Source organism: Oncorhynchus masou, chromosome 24, assembly GCF_036934945.1.
Source record: "Oncorhynchus masou masou isolate Uvic2021 chromosome 24, UVic_Omas_1.1, whole genome shotgun sequence".
Classification (NCBI taxonomy): domain Eukaryota; kingdom Metazoa; phylum Chordata; class Actinopteri; order Salmoniformes; family Salmonidae; genus Oncorhynchus; species Oncorhynchus masou.
The window spans coordinates 107,056,234-107,074,035 of record NC_088235.1 but is presented as its reverse complement, the minus strand read 5'-3'; the positions used below and the strand labels follow the sequence as shown (position 1 = coordinate 107,074,035).

The following is a 17,802-nucleotide window of genomic DNA, read 5'->3' as shown; positions in this document are numbered from 1 at the left end:
TTGTCGGAACTAGAAGCACAAGCATTTCGCTACACTCGCATCTGCTAACCATGTGTATGTGACAAATACAATTTGATTTGATTTGATTTAAACCACACGTTTTCAATGAGTTTCAAGTCCGGAGACTGAGAGGGCCGTTGCAAAATATTGATTATGTGGTCAATTAACCATTACTTTGTTATTTTTGATTAGTACTTGGGGTTATTGTCTTTCTGGAAAACCCACTTCAGGCTAATTTTCAGCCTCCTGCAGAGGCAACCAAATTTTGGCTAAAATGTCCTGGAACTTGGAAAAGTTAATGATGGCGTTGACCTTAACAAGGGCCCCAAGACCAGTGGAAGAAAAACTGTCCCATAGCATCAAAGATCCACCACCATATTTGACATTAGGTCGGAGACATACACTTTTATACACTGAGTGTTCAAAACATTAGGAACACTTCTTCTTTCCATGACAGACTGAGCAGGTCTGAATGGGCAAGAAAAAGATTTATGTGCCTTTGAACAGGGTAGGTGCCAGGTGCACCGGATTAAGTGTGTCAAGAACTGCAACGCTGCTGGGTTTTTCACAGTCAACAGTTTCCCGTGTGTATCAAGAATGGCCCACCAACCAATGGACATCCAGCCAACTTGACAACTGTGGAAGGCGTTGGAGTCAACATGGGTCAGCATCCCTGTGAAATGCTTTCAAGACCTTGTAGACCATGCCCTGACAATTGGAGGCTGTTCTGAGGGCAAAAGGGGGTGTTCATGTTTCATACACGGCGTGTATATGCATCCTTCTTGACACCAAAACCACCACTGGTGTGATGGCCAAAGATATCTATTTTAGAGTCATCTGACCATAGCAACAAATCCAATCAAAGTGGCAGGCTCTACGGACTTGAACTCCCTTAAAAACCTGTGCACTGTAAAAAAAGATGTGCTTTGTAACACAAGCTAAAAAAGGAGGTGAAACGTTAACTTTGCTGGAGTATTGAAACACACGATTGTGAAGGTCTTGGGACAGATTTAAAGTGTACTGAAACATTCATCCTGAGGTGTTCTGAAACATGGTGTGTTATAACACCACTTAATCAAGAGTTGTGCAACACCTTTGCCAGAGACTGGGAGCTGTCAGGATGGTGTATTGGAGGCGAAGTCAAGTGCAGGAGAGCAGATACAATGAACAGGCACACTTTTATTATACTTCCAACACCGAGAGCACTACATAAAACAAACGCACTCAAAAAACGAGTGCGTAAACGAACACCACATGACATGAAAACAATTACACACAAAACATGATGGAAAACACAGGGTTAAATGGGGAAATGTAAACCAGGTGTGTATGGAAACAAGACAAGACAAATGGATATACGAAAAATGGAGCGGCGATGGCTAGAAAGCCTGTGACGTCGATCGTCGCCCGAACAAGGAGAGGAGCTGACTTCGGCAGAAGTCGTGACAGGAGCACTGACCCAGAAAAGATTGAACACACTTATGGTGTTTTGAGTCCTGTGTACAGTGCAGAATTATATCCCTTCTCTGTTGGTGTTGTTTCAACTCTCTAAATGCTGTTTCCAATCCAGTCTAGTGCAAAATTAGATCTCTTCTTCTGGACTTTCCAAATACTGTAAATGGGAGTCTCTCCTCTTATTGTGTATTTCCTGCTCTTTTATATGGTGTGCTGATGAACTCATTGGTAATCCCAAAAGGTTAAATACATTATTATGCTCAAACAAAGGACACGGGAAAAGGGTGGTGAAAATACAAGGATAATAACTAATGAGTACAAAATTACTTTTTCAAGACATGATTGCAGCATGAAATGCTTAGATTTGTATTAGAAAATCATCAAAATGACAACATAAACAGGTCTTAAACATTAAACAAGATTTCAAAGATCTGTAGTGAAATCAGAAATGTGTCTTTATATTTCATATTCATGGGGGGAAAATACAGGCAATGGCCGCTAATGTTAGCAGTAGCATTCATACAAAACTTCAGCCCAGGTCTCAATGTGATCCATTATAATAATGTATCTAACCTGAAACTTTATTTTCAGATGGTACAAAGCATGAAAGCTTGTTCAGATGAATTGAATCACAGTACAGTCAGACGATATGATTGACAGTTCGGTTGGCATTAGTCTGTGATCTTGGTATTGATTGGCTGTGGATAGGATTGGCTCTCCGTTGGGTAACATAGTATGTATGTATGTTTGTCTGCAGGAAGACAGAAATAGCAAATAATAACAAGCAATAATGATAGTACATGAATACATAATTAGGTTATCATATTCTATAATATTAATACATGGCAATATGAATACAATTATTTAACATCGATGGAAATATGCAATAAGTTAATACAATATGAATGTCAAAAGTGGAATGCAATTACATGTGGTGTGGTAGGCCACAGTTAGAACAAGCTAAAATGTGGCTGTATAGTGTAGCATATAGCACGTGGGGTACACAAACAGCAGATAAAACTCAAAGCTTGTCGACAAACAAGCCAGCAGATTAACTCAAAAGCTGGACTTAATTTGCATGTAAAACAGGGTGCAAACAATGGTATGTTTCAATTAAGCACAACAATAGATTTCTCTTTCTTTTTTTTCTTGCGAAAGTCGTTTCTTATGCATCCAATCTGAGGCGCTACACTTTTCTGTGTACATGGAGTACTTTGAGAAGTGTTTGCGTTTATATTTTTGTTCAGTACACTCTTAGAAAAAAACGGTTCTAGAAGGGTTCTGCTGTTCCCACTTTTGTTTTCTTTTTTCCAGGAGTATAGCATCAAGAGAACAGATTGTTACGTTCCCCAGTTTCTGGGTTGTGGTTTGTTATTTGTGTTTCAGGATGGCTTCCTGAAATCCCTCAAGCAGCTGATTGGTCGACTCCACGGCTAATTGGAGCTGACCCCACCCCCTCGTCAAGTTACAGCTGTATCCCATTAGACTCCTTCTCCAGTTATAAAAGCCAGTATTCTGTTGTTCAGAAGACAGATCATTGCTGGGAGGTCATTGAAGAAAGATGATTGCTGAGAGAGGAGGCTGAAAGTTGTAGCATATGTTAGTTGTAGCATATGTTAGTTGTAGCATATGTTAGTTGTAGCATATGTTAGTTGTAGCATATGTTAGTTGTAGCATATGTTAGTTGTAGCATATGTTAGTTGTAGCTGGGAGCAGCTTTGGTATGTTCTGTGTGAGTTTGTTGCTCAGTCAGATTAATCAAAATCACTTTTTTTTACTTTACTAGACTTTTTTACTAGACTATTAGTATTAGTAACCAAAATGCTACACAAAACAAATGTTCTTATTGAGTGAATTACTTTTGTTTCCTTCAATGTCATAACATTGTGTACTCATGCTTTCATTGACACTTACTTTCTTTGATTGTTTTGGAGCTTTTGGTGTGCTTTCACCTGTCTGAGTTCATGAAGGACCCGAATAGAGGGGAGACGCTTGCAAACTTTCCTGATTACTGTTTGTACTAGAGTTTGCCAGAGGGCACACCGGCCCATGAATCCTCCCTCTCCGCCTCAATGCTTCAGACTTTGGAAATTCTGAACATTTTCCATCCATTTTCCATCAGCCCTATTCAGACTTAAGTCTGAAGTTAAGTCGATTTAACGTTTTAGGCTCAGTGCCTTTTATCCTCTCAAAGGGAGGGTGCCGGAGTATTGAAAACAGGACTGCCAATACATTTTACACCTATCTTTTAAAGATTTTGTTGTATTACTTGTTAAAACATGTTTGGGATAGGCAGCATTGGGAAGTTTGGATGAAAAGCGTGCCCAGAGTAAACTGCCTGTTACTCAGACCCAGAAGCTAGGATATGCATGTAATTAGTAGATTTGGATAGAAAACACTAAAGTTTAAAAAACTGTTACAATAATGTATGTGAGTATAACAGGTTTGTAGTTTTCAAGTGAATGCCTATCAAATATCCAGTGTCTGTGGGGTCAGATTGCACTTCCTAAGGCTTCTAGTAGATGTCAACAGTCTTTAGAAGCTATTTCAGGCTTCTATTGTGAAAGGGGAGAGAATAAGAGCACTCAAAGTAGCTCAGCTGAAAGCTATGAGTTGTTTATGGCGCGTGAGCGCGACGTTCGTTCCTTTTCTAATGAAAACAGTATTGTCTGGTTGAAACATTTGAATATTTATAATTAAAAAAAAACTAAGGATTGATTAGAAACATCGTTTGACATGTTTCTATGAACTTTAATGGAACTTTTTAGACTTTGTCTGGATGTTGTGAGAGGGCTTTGTACCTTTGGATTACTGAAATAAACGCACAAACAAAAGAGGTTTTTAGACAAGGAGACTTTAACGACCAAAACGAACAATTGTAACAGAGTCCTGGGAGTGCCACCAGATGAAGATCAAAGGTAAGTGATTAACTTTAATGCTATTTCTGACTTTTGTGACACCTCTCCTTGGCTTAAATGTCTGTATGGTTTTTGTGGCTACGCGCTGTCCTAACATTGTTGTGTCTTTGGCTATGCCGGATTAAGTGATATGACATATTACCTGATTGAGCTCATCATGTAAATGTAATTAACTAGAGTCGGGCACCACAAAATATTTATAGAGCTGTTATCTTCCAAATAAACTCTTAAAGACCTAGTAATATTTTACATCAATAGCAGTCAATATTGTAAATTATTGGTTATCTGCACGAACCCTGGCTCACAAGTTGAATCAGCAATACAAAATTGGGTTAAATTATTTTTTACTAAATACCTAACTAATCACACAGAATTACATACACAATTAAATCAACTTGATTACAAATTACATCATAAAGGAAAATGTCCCTAGCGGGCGGAACAGATATGACAGCTTGTTACACAAAAGAAAAGGGCTGGGTTTGAGTGAAAGAGCGGGAAGACTGAGGAACAAAGGGAAGAAGCTGTGCTATGATGACCCCGCCTCCACAATCACCCAACCTTAACCAAATTGAGATGGTTTGGAATGAGTTGGACTGCAGAGCAGCCAACAAGTGCTCAGCATATGTGGGAACTCCTTCATGACTGTTGGAAAAGCATTCCAGGTCATAGTTTTAATGTCTTCACTGTTATTCTACAATGTAGAAATAGTAAAAATAAAGAAACCCTTGAATGAGGTGTATCCAAACTTTTGACTGGTACTGTTTTATATACAATATAGATCCGTTTTTGTATTTATTTTATAAAGTATTTTGCGGACATGTGTGTGAGTGGTTGTGTCAGAAACAAAATGGTTTCCTTAAGTCTTCTTCAAGGCTCTACTTTAACAATATACAAAAAGGGGATTAAATAACATGAGGCTACAGTATTTTGTAATGAAGTAGGCCTTGAGAAGAAGAAATGCTCCCACATCCTTCTACCACAGATTCACTGTCGCTACAACCTTGTAATGAGAGAACCTGCTTCGGTCACAGTTACATTGTGATATACCCAATAGAAAACTATGAATGTGGCTAACATGCTATTAGTCTGACAGCTGCCTGTACTCTGTCTATTGTATATAGTTCCCCTCAGTGTCACAGATACTGTGGCCTCTGCACTAATGTGACTTTCAGTGGCTCAGTTGCTCTTGCAGCAGCATTGAATTGTGGGCCAGCCAATTTGTTGTGATTAATGTTGGGAACCCAGGGCCCCAGGTGAGACCAGCTAATTACAGGACGCTATAATTGGAACAAAAGTTGTTCTGTCACGACACATTAACCTAGTATTGTTTTGTTACGGAGAATGAATAAAAATGTGTGTTTGTGGGGGTGGGTGGGTTGGGGGGAATGGGGATAGGTTCATTAGAGTCAGGTTATTTGATTATCCTACCTGCGTTTCTCACTCAAAATGACAATTGTGCACAAGTTGTGAATTGTGCCTTTATCGATCTGAACAAAAACCTGCCGTACAGTATATTGAAGGAAACAATGGTTGGTTGGATGTGTAATTTGTACAGTTTGCAAGGTCAGCAGGAAGACGTCAATAGAAGGAACAACATGTGCAAACAACAGAATCAAAGTTTATTGGTCGCATACACAGATTTGGAGATGTTGTTGCAGGTGAAGCAAAGAAATGTCAGAATGAGCATTGTCAGAGTCGATATATATATATATATATATAGTACAGTATAATGGTGTGTATGGACAGTAAATCAAATTGTATTTGTCACATACACATGGTTAGCAGATGTTAATGCGAGTGTAGCGAAATGCTTGTATATGAATAGAACAGTTGTGTAGAGGAGTAAATATATAGGATGAGCCATGACTAGAATAGAGATATAGGAGGAGCCATGACTAGAATAGAGATATAGGATGAGCCATGACTAGAATATAGTATATGCATATGAAGTGGGTAAAACAATATGTAAACATTACTAAAGAAAGGAAAGCAGTCTAAGGTGCAGAGTAGAATACCGGGTGGTAGCCGGCTAGTAACAGTGACTAAGGTTTAGGACAGGGTACTGGGCGGAGGCCAGGTTGTGGTGACTGTTTTAACATCCTGATGGCATTGGATAGCATTGATGCAACTATAGTGTCTCCTCCTTCTAGATGGTAGCAGGGTGAACAGGACGTGGCTTGGGTGGTTGAGGTCCTTGGTGATCTTCTTGGTCTTCCTGTAGGTGTTCTGGAGGGCAGCATACCTCTGATGCGTTGGGCTGACTGCACCACCCTTTGGAGAGCAATGCGGTTGAGTACGGTGCAATTGCAGTACCAGGAGGTGATACAGCCTGACAAGGAGCACTTAATGGCGCATATGCAGAAGTTTGTGAGGGTCTTAGGGGGCCAAGCATAATTTCCTCAGCCTCCTCAGGTTGAAAAGGCGCTGTCAGGTCAGTGATGTGCACGCCGAGGAACATGAAGCTTTTGACCCTCTCCACTGCGGACCCGCCGATGTGGATGTGAGTGTGTTCTATTTGCTGTCTCCTGTAGTCCATGATTGGCTCCTTGGTTTTGTTGCTGTTGAGGGAGAGGTTACTTTCCATCACTCCGCCAGGTCCCTCACCACCTCCCTGTAGGCTTTATCAATTGTTCTTTGTAATCAGGCCTACCACTGTCGTGTCATCAGCAAACTTGATGGTTGAGTTGGAGACATCCGTGGCCACGCAGTCATGGGTGAACAGGGAGTACAGGAGAGGAATTGTGGGCCAGCCAATTTGATGAGTCTTGTGTCGTGAATTCCGTCTCATTCCATTTTCGACTACACATTTGATGTAAATAGACACACTAAACGTGACTTTTCCAGTCATGTTTGGTTTCATTGCAATCAACTGGTTTGTCTGTAACACAACCAAACCTGATGGGTCATTTCATGGGACGTATTGACTGACAGAAACCAAGACAACAAGTAATGACATCATTGTGCACCAAAGATATGACCGCTGTTTCGCTGATTGACTGTATTTTAACCCAATGACCACTGATCGTCTTGAAATCTAGCTGGGTAGATAGTCAATGAGCTGAGGTAAATGGCAATATCTAATGTTTATGTGTTGGAAGACCAACCCATGTAGTAAACTCCGGCGTGAAGAGGGTCAATCGCCATTGAAGTTTAATTCCGGAAGGAGCAACCCATGTTACGCACAGCGTTGTTTTGGTAAAGCGTGTCTACAGCTGTTTATATATCAATCAGTATGGCGACTAAGTCAGGGAAAGCTAAATCTAAGTCTAGATATAGATGTACACACAATTTTAGAAGCAATTGATTGGGAAAATGAGACAGATTGTTGGACGATTCATTTAGCGATTCCCAAATGGAGGAATATTTTTTGAACGGAGAGGACATCGTTTTGGACTGGTAAGTTTTTCACATGCCAATGCCGTTGTTTGAAATTAATAATATAAATTATTATTTGTGAAATGAAATAGCATATTTGAGGCTGTTGAGGGGAGGGCAGGCCCACAACAATGGCCAAAGTGAAATGGAGACAGATACAGCTGGTCTGTTGTAATACAATAAAGACGGTAGATCTAGCTGGTCTGTCATAACATAATAGAGACAGTAGATCTAGCTGAAATGTCATAATATAAAATAGACAGATCTATCTGGTCTGTCATAATATACAGTCATAATATATAATCATCTTTTTAAGTGGGAGAACTTGCACAATTGGTGGCTGACTAAATACTTTTTTGCCCCACTGTAAATGAGACCGTAGATCTAGCAGGTCTATAATAATATATTCAACCTTATGTTTCCTGTATATATATATATATATATATATATATATATATATATATATATATATATATATATATATATATATATATCTGTTTATTATACCTGTTGATACAGGACTCATATGTGAAACTATTCTAACTAAACATTTTCCTTTCACAGTGACACTGACTCCGAATGGGAGCCCCCAGTGCCAAGGTGTCCATCCCCCACTGAAGCTGGTTCATCCAGCTCCTGCCACAAGTGGTGTTCATCTGCCCAAATGTATTTCTGCAGGCATGGATGTGCCTCAGGGCCAAAAGGGCACAGCATGTAGGCGTCGCTGTGTTCTTTGCTAAATGAAGTCCCCCTGCACCACATGCTTGGTGACCCTCTGCTTTACAGCAGAATGAGACTGCTATGGCACCTGGCATCAGCAGCACAATAGGACTGAGGGTCTTCTAAATATTGAAAGTGTTATTTTGTAAATGTATATATGTTTTTTCTCAATTTCTTTTGGGGGGGGGGGGTGTTAGAATACCATTTTGGTATTTTGCATATAGTTATTCCATTCAAAATGTATAACTTCACCAATTTGGCCACTTGGGTACATTTGGGCTATTTGTGTGGGACACCAGGATGACTTCATGATAAATGTCATGTAGCACACTCATTCTGAAACTTTGCACAAATACTGTTGCCCTCTTATGTTGTTTTACTGAAATTGTCCCCATCATCCTATCTGAATGTTTGTTTTGTCTTGTTCATTTTAAAGATGATGATGATGATACAGCAATAAAAAAAAATATATATATAGATTTTTCATTGTATTATCTAAACCAGATCTATTGTGTTATTCTCCTACATTCAATTCACATTTACACAAACTTCATTTACATTTAAGTCATTTAGCAGACGCTCTTATCCAGAGCGACTTACAAATTGGTGAATTCACCTTCTGACATCAGTGGAACAGCCACTTTACAATAGTGCATCTAAATCATTTAAGGGGGGTGAGAAGGATTGCTTTATCCTATCCTAGGTATTCCTTGAAGAGGTGGGGTTTCAGGTGTCTCCGGAAGGTGGTGATTGACTCCGCTGTCCTGGCGTCGTGAGGGAGTTTGTTCCACCATTGGGGGCCAGAGCAGCAAACAGTTTTGACTGGGCTGAGCGGGAACTGTACTTCCTCAGTGGTAGGGAGGCGAGCAGGCCAGAGGTGGATGAACGCAGTGCCCTTGTTTGGGTGTAGGGCCTGATCAGAGCCTGGAGGTACTGCGATGCCGTTCCCCTCACAGCTCCGTAGGCAAGCACCATGGTCTTGTAGCGGATGCGAGCTTCAACTGGAAGCCAGTGGAGAGAGCGGAGGAGCGGGGTGACGTGAGAGAACTTGGGAAGGTTGAACACCAGACGGGCTGCGGCGTTCTGGATGAGTTGTAGGGGTTTAATGGCACAGGCAGGGAGCCCAGCCAACAGCGAGTTGCAGTAATCCAGACGGGAGATGACAAGTGCCTGGATTAGGACCTGCGCCGCTTCCTGTGTGAGGCAGGGGCGTACTCTGCGGATGTTGTAGAGCATGAACCTACAGGAACGGGCCACCGCCTTGATGTTAGTTGAGAACGACAGGGTGTTGTCCAGGATCACGCCAAGGTTCTTAGCGCTCTGGGAGGAGGAAACAATGGAGTTGTCAACCGTGATGGCGAGATCATGGAACGGGCAGTCCTTCCCCGGGAGGAAGAGCAGCTCCGTCTTGCCGAGGTTCAGCTTGAGGTGGTGATCCGTCATCCACACTGATATGTCTGCCAGACATGCAGAGATGCGATTCGCCACCTGGTCATCAGAAGGGGAAAGGAGAAGATTAATTGTGTGTCGTCTGCATAGCAATGATAGGAGAGACCATGTGAGGTTATGACAGAGCCAAGTGACTTGGTGTATAGCGAGAATAGGAGAGGGCCTAGAACAGAGCCCTGGGGGACACCAGTGGTGAGAGCGCGTGGCGAGGAGACAGATTCTCGCCACGCCACCTGGTAGGAGCGACCTGTCAGGTAGGACGCAATCCAAGCGTGGGCCGCACCGGAGATGCCCAACTCGGAGAGGGTGGAGAGGAGGATCTGATGGTTCACAGTGTCGAAGGCAGCCGATAGGTCTAGAAGGATGAGAGCAGAGGAGAGAGAGTTAGCTTTAGCAGTGCAGAGCGCCTCCGTGATACAGAGAAGAGCAGTCTCAGTTGAATGACTAGTCTTGAAACCTGACTGATTTGGATCAAGAAGGTCATTCTGAGAGAGATAGCGGGAGAGCTGGCCAAGGACGGCACGTTCAAGAGTTTTGGAGAGAAAAGAAAGAAGGGATACTGGTCTGTAGTTGTTGACATCGGAGGGATCGAGTGTAGGTTTTTTCAGAAGGGGTGCAACTCTCGCTCTCTTGAAGACGGAAGGGACGTAGCCAGCGGTCAGGGATGAGTTGATGAGCGAGGTGAGGTAAGGGAGAAGGTCTCCGGAAATGGTCTGGAGAAGAGAGGAGGGGATAGGGTCAAGCGGGCAGGTTGTTGGGCGGCCGGCCGTCACAAGAAGCGAGATTTCATCTGGAGAGAGAGGGGAGAAAGAGGTCAGAGCACAGGGTAGGGCAGTGTGAGCAGCACCAGCGGTGTCGTTTGACTTAGCAAACGAGGATCGGATGTCGTCGACCTTCTTTTCAAAATGGTTGACGAAGTCATCTGCAGAGAGGGAGGAGGGGGGGAGGGGGAGGAGGATTCAGAAGGGAGGAGAAGGTGGCAAAGAGCTTCCTAGGGTTAGAGGCAGATGCTTGGAATTTAGAGTGGAAGAAAGTGGCTTTAGCAGCAGAGACAGAGGAGGAAAATGTAGAGAGGAGGGAGTGAAAGGATGCCAGGTCCGCAGGGAGGCGAGTTTTCCTCCATTTCCGCTCGGCTGCCCGGAGCACTGTTCTGTGAGCTCGCAATGAGTCGTCGAGCCACGGAGCGGGAGGGGAGGACCGAGCCGGCCTGGAGGATAGGGGACATAGAGAGTCAAAGGATGCAGAAAGGGAAGAGAGGAGGGTTGAGGAGGCAGAATCAGGAGATAGGTTGGAGAAGGTATGAGCAGAGGGAAGAGATGATAGGATGGAAGAGGAGAGAGTAGCGGGGGAGAGAGAGCGAAGGTTGGGACGGCGCGATACCATCCGAGTAGGGGCAGTGTGGGAAGTGTTGGATGAGAGCGAGAGGGAAAAGGATACAAGGTAGTGGTCGGAGACTTGGAGGGAGTTGCAATGAGGTTAGTGGAAGAACAGCATCTAGTAAAGATGAGGTCGAGCGTATTGCCTGCCTTGTGAGTAGGGGGGAAGGTGAGAGGGTGAGGTCAAAAGAGGAGAGGAGTGGAAAGAAGGAGGCAGAGAGGAATGAGTCAAAGGTAGACGTGGGGAGGTTAAAGTCGCCCAGGACTGTGAGAGGTGAGCCGTCCTCAGGAAAGGAGCTTATCAAGGCATCAAGCTCATTGATGAACTCTCCGAGGGAACCTGGAGGGCGATAAATGATAAGGATGTTAAGCTTGAAAGGGCTGGTAACTGTGACAGCATGGAATTCAAAGGAGGCGATAGACAGATGGGTAAGGGGAGAGAGAGAGAATGACCACTTGGGAGAGATGAGGATCCCGGTGCCACCACCCCGCTGACCAGAAGCTCTCGGGGTGTGCGAGAACACGTGGGCGGACGAAGAGAGAGCAGTAGGAGTAGCAGTGTTGTCTGTGGTGATCCATGTTTCCGTCAGTGCCAAGAAGTCGAGGGACTGGAGGGAGGCATAGGCTGAGATGAACTCTGCCTTGTTGGCCGCAGATCGGCAGTTCCAGAGGCTACCGGAGACCTGGAACTCCACGTGGGTCGTGCGCGCTGGGACCACCAGATTAGGGTGGCCGCGGCCACGCGGTGTGGAGCGTTTGTATGGTCTGTGCAGAGAGGAGAGAACAGGTATAGATAGACACATAGTTGACAGGCTACAGAAGAGGCTACGCTAATGCAAAGGAGATTGGAATGACAAGTGGACTACACTTATCGAATGTTCAGAACGTTAAGCTTACGTAGCAAGAATCTTATTGACTAAAATGATTGAAATGATACAGTACTGCTGGAGTAGGCTAGCTGGCAGTGGCTACGTTGTTGACACTACACTAATCAAGTTGTTCCGTCGAGTGTAATAGTTTCTACAGTGCTGCTATTCGGGGGCTAGCTGGCTAGCTAGCAGTGTTGATTACGTAACGTTACGTTAAAAGAACGACAATAGCTGGCTAGCTAACCTAGAAAATCGCTCCAGACTACACAATTGTCTTAGATACAAAGACGGCTATGTAGCTAGCTAGCTACGATCAAACAAATCAAACCGTTGGACTGTAATGAAGTGAAATGAAAATGTGATACTACCTGTGGAGCGAGGCGGAATGCATGTAATCGTTATGGACTGGGGAATTGTTCATGATAACAATTTAAAAAACGGAATGAAGCTAAGCACAGGCAAAATCCTAGTGGAAACCGGGATCAGTCTGCATTCCACTAGACACTGATATGAATTCACCTTTCAGCAGGACAACCCGTATTATCTGCTCCGTCTTGCTTCTCCAAAAACGTACGTACACCTCAAAGCAAAGACACCTTCTTCGAACTTTGTTAAAATAAATGTTATTGAAATCGAAATATCTTTCATGCTTCATAGTGGAACGCCATCTTGATTTATTCGCCTTCCTTCCTATGGTTACTGTTTGAACTTCAGAGTGTTTTCTTTCAAATGAAATCAAGAATATGCATATCCTTGGTTCTGAGCCTGAGCTACAGGCAGTTAGATTTGGGTATGTCTTCAGGCGGAAATTGAAAAAAGTAGGGGGGTAGCTGTAAGAGGATATTATTAAAGGCTGAACTCTAGTCGATGAACAGCATTTTTATAGGTATTTCTCTTGTCCAGGTGGAATAGCACAGTGTGTAGTGCAATGGCGATTGCGTTGTCCGTGGATCTGTTGGGGCGGTATGCAAATTGTAGTGGGTCTAGGTTGTCGGGTAAGGTGGAGGTTATATGGTCCATAACAAGCCTGTCAAAGCACTTCATTATGACAGACGTGAGTGATAGTCATTTATTCAGTTACCGTCACTTTCTTGGGTACAGAAACAATGGTGGACATTTTGAAATAAGTGGGGACAAAAGACTGGGATATAAAGCGATTGAATATGTCCTTAAACATGATCACAAAACGTTTCATGTCCACTAAGGTAAAAAACTATGGTTTTCTACTTCTTATTTCTAAATTTAGAGAGAGAGTGTATCATTAGTTCTTGTTCTTCTATTCTGTACACGAAACACACGGTTGCTTGCCATCAGCCGTGCCGTCCAGTGAACTTCCTGGCCCATAGTCTTCCGAGTGCACGTTGTATAGTATATGTAGGCTACTGTGGGATGACAAACCAGACATCGAGCTCTGAAGGACACAAACCTGCTTGGAGACAGAACATGCAGGGAGGTTGCCAAGGAAACCAAGATGCAGAATGTCCTCTTCTCTGTACAGGTGTGATGCTCATAGATCAATAAGTCAGTGTCGCCCCAAAACAACACAGACTCTCTTTTACAGGAGGAGAAAACCTGCCTCCTACTGCTGTTTAGGGAGTTAAATAAGACCCTTCTTGATACAAATTTACACATAGGAGACAGAAGGAGAGAAAGTGGATGGGGAAGAGAGAGAGAGAGAGAGGGAGAGAGAGTGGATGACAGCAAGAGATAGCAGAAACATGTGAGAAAGAGAGAAGATAGAGAAAAACAGTGAGAGAAAATAAATGCAGAGAGATGGACAGAGACAAGAGAGAGATAGAGTTGAGTAGGAGAAGAAGAGAGGAGACAGCAGAGCAGTCAGAAAATATAATCCCTCCCCTGCTTAGCTAACTAGCATCAGAATCAATATTTGCGTAAAACGTGGTGTGCAGATGAATACAGTCATGACAGAGACAGTTACAGATAAAATTGGACTGTCCAGGTCTGTAGACAGTAGGGAGGACTATATGACTGGACTGTCCAGTTCTGTAGACAGTAGGGAGGACTATCTGACTGGACTGACCAGGTCTGTAGACTGTGGGGAGGACTGTCCTCTGTGAAGTATACATTGTTATGTTATCTGACCTTTTTTTATGCTATCTGGCCTCTGTTTTCTCCTGGGTGTCATGGGGATGAGAATAAAATAAGAGATCATATTTCTACCATCTGCACCTGTATCGTTTCATACACAAGTATTTCTTGAGGATGTAACCTGGATACGGTTTATACTGATGCTTTGGGGGTGGGGGTGGGGATAAATCTATGTCGACATGACTTTGTGGTATTGTCCGAAGGATTACTACAGGGAAAATCTTAACCTCGGTCTGATCTTCTCTTACTGAGAACATCCCCCTCATATATTTTCCTTTACACTCGACCATGACATATAATCAACAGGATGGATCCTGTTAGAGAGATAGAGAGAGAGTAGGAGGAAGTGGACAGGGAATTGGAGGAGGCCATAGCTTTCATTTGCTGACCTTCAGCCTTACGAAGAAAAACAAGACATAGTCTGAAAGGCAAGAGAGAAGACACAGCAGAGGCCCTAGTAGTGGAGCATTTCTCCCTGTCTGACACAGCAGAGGCCCTAGTAGTGGAGCATTTCTCCCTGTCTGACACAGCAGAGGCCCTAGTAGTGGAGCATTTCTCCCTGTCTGACACAGCAGAGGCCCTAGTAGTGGAGCATTTCTCCCTGTCTGACACAGCAGAGGCCCTAGTAGTGGAGCATTTCTCCCTGTCTGACACAGCAGAGGCCCTAGTAGTGGAGCATTTCTCCCTGTCTGACACAGCAGAGGCCCTAGTAGTGGAGCATTTCTCCCTGTCTGACACAGCAGAGGCCCAGAGGCCCTAGTAGTGGAGCATTTCTCCCTGTCTGACACAGCAGAGGCCCTAGTAGTGGAGCATTTCTCCCTGTCTGACACAGCAGAGGCCCTAGTAGTGGAGCATTTCTCCCTGTCTGACACAGCAGAGGCCCTAGTAGTGGAGCATTTCTCCCTGTCTGACACAGCAGAGGCCCTAGTAGTGGAGCATTTCTCCCTGTCTGACACAGCAGAGGCCCTAGTAGTGGAGCATTTCTCCCTGTCTGACACAGCAGAGGCCCTAGTAGTGGAGCATTTCTCCCTGTCTGACACAGCAGAGGCCCTAGTAGTGGAGCATTTCTCCCTGTCTGACACAGCAGAGGCCCTAGTAGTGGAGCATTTCTCCCTGTCTGACACAGCAGAGGCCCTAGTAGTGGAGCATTTCTCCCTGTCTGACACAGCAGAGGCCCTAGTAGTGGAGCATTTCTCCCTGTATGTCAGAGGAGAGGACACAGCAGCAGGCCCTAGTAGTGGAGCATTTCTCCCTGTCTGACACAGCAGAGGCCCTAGTAGTGGAGCATTTCTCCCTGTCTGACACAGCAGAGGCCCTAGTAGTGGAGCATTTCTCCCTGTCTGACACAGCAGAGGCCCTAGTGTCAGATGTCAGAGGAGTGGAGCAGACACAGCAGGCCCTAGTAGTGGAGCATTTCTCCCTGTCTGACACAGAGGCCCTAGTAGTGGAGCATTTCTCCCTGTCTGACACAGCAGAGGCCCTAGTAGTGGAGCATTTCTCCCTGTCTGACACAGCAGAGGCCCTAGTAGTGGAGCATTTCTCCCTGTCTGACACAGCAGAGGCCCTAGTAGTGGAGCATTTCTCCCTGTCTGACACAGCAGAGCCCTAGTAGTGGAGCATTTCTCCCTGTCTGACACAGCAGGCCCATTTCTCCTGTCTGACACAGCAGAGGCCCTAGTAGTGGAGCATTTCTCCCTGTCTGACACAGCAGAGGCCCTAGTAGTGGAGCATTTCTCCCTGTCTGACACAGCAGAGGCCCTAGTAGTGGAGCATTTCTCCCTGTCTGACACAGCAGAGGCCCTAGTAGTGGAGCATTTCTCCCTGTCTGACACAGCAGACAGTAGGAGCAGACACAGCCCTAGTAGTGGAGCATTTCTCCCTGTCTGACACAGCAGGCCCTAGTAGTGGAGCATTTCTCCCTGTCTGACACAGCAGAGGCCCTAGTAGTGGAGCATTTCTCCCTGTCTGACACAGCAGAGGCCCTAGTAGTGGAGCATTTCTCCCTGTCTGACACAGCAGAGGCCCTAGTAGTGGAGCATTTCTCCCTGTCTGACACAGCAGAGGCCCTAGTAGTGGAGCATTTCTCCCTGTCTGACACAGCAGAGGCCCTAGTAGTGGAGCATTTCTCCCTGTCTGACACAGCAGAGGCCCTAGTAGTGGAGCATTTCTCCCTGTCTGACACAGCAGAGGCCCTAGTAGTGGAGCATTTCTCCCTGTCTGACACAGCAGAGGCCCTAGTAGTGGAGCATTTCTCCCTGTCTGACACAGCAGAGGCCCTAGTAGTGGAGCATTTCTCCCTGTCTGACACAGCAGAGGCCCTAGTAGTGGAGCATTTCTCCCTGTCTGACACAGCAGGCCCTAGTAGTGGAGCATTTCTCCCTGTCTGTCAGAGGAGAGGAGAGGAGACACAGCAGGCCCTAGTAGTGGAGCCCTAGTAGTGGAGCATTTCTCCCTGTCTGACACAGCAGAGGCCCTAGTAGTGGAGCATTTCTCCCTGTCTGACACAGCAGAGGCCCTAGTAGTGGAGCATTTCTCCCTGTCTGACACAGCAGAGGCCCTAGTAGTGGAGCATTTCTCCCTGTCTGACACAGCAGAGGCCCTAGTAGTGGAGCATTTCTCCCTGTCTGACACAGCAGAGGCCCTAGTAGTGGAGCATTTCTCCCTGTCTGTCAGAGGAGTAGTGGAGCATTTCTCCCTGGAGACACAGCAGGCCCTAGTAGTGGAGCATCTCCCTGTCTGACACAGTCTAGTAGTGGAGCATTTCTCCCTGTCTGACACAGCAGAGGCCCTAGTAGTGGAGCATTTCTCCCTGTCTGACACAGCAGAGGCCCTAGTAGTGGAGCATTTCTCCCTGTCTGACACAGCAGAGGCCCTAGTGGAGCATTTCTCCCTGTCTGCAGAGGCCCATTTCTCCCTGTCTGACACAGCAGAGGCCCTAGTAGTGGAGCATTTCTCCCTGTCTGACACAGCAGAGGCCCTAGTAGTGGAGCATTTCTCCCTGTCTGACACAGCAGAGGCCCTAGTAGTGGAGCATTTCTCCCTGTCTGACACAGCAGAGGCCCTAGTAGTGGAGCATTTCTCCCTGTCTGACACAGCAGGCCCTAGTAGTGGAGCATTTCTCCCTGTCTGTCAGCAGGCCCTAGTAGTGGAGCATTTCTCCCTGTCTGACACAGCAGGCCCTAGTAGTGGAGCATTTCTCCCTGTCTGACACAGCAGAGGCCCTAGTAGTGGAGCATTTCTCCCTGTCTGACACAGCAGAGGCCCTAGTAGTGGAGCATTTCTCCCTGTCTGACACAGCAGAGGCCCTAGTAGTGGAGCATTTCTCCCTGTCTGACACAGCAGAGGCCCTAGTAGTGGAGCATTTCTCCCTGTCTGACACAGCAGGCCCTAGTAGTGGAGCATTTCTCCCTGTCTGACACAGCAGAGGCCCTAGTAGTGGAGCATTTCTCCCTGTCTGACACAGCAGAGGCCCTAGTAGTGGAGCATTTCTCCCTGTCTGACACAGCAGAGGCCCTAGTAGTGGAGCAT

General features: G+C 45.2%; 1 long non-coding RNA gene across 1 annotated transcript in view; it reads right to left on the bottom strand.

Moving 5' to 3' along the window:
* Window positions 1-1,161: 1,161 nt before the first annotated feature.
* LOC135511775 (uncharacterized) overlaps window positions 1,162-17,802 on the bottom strand; it is a 136,719-nt gene continuing 120,078 nt past the window's right edge. Inside the window, exon 2 of the long non-coding RNA XR_010451315.1 lies at window positions 1,162-2,206. This is a non-coding gene — a long non-coding RNA (uncharacterized LOC135511775). The remainder of the gene's footprint in view (window positions 2,207-17,802) is intronic.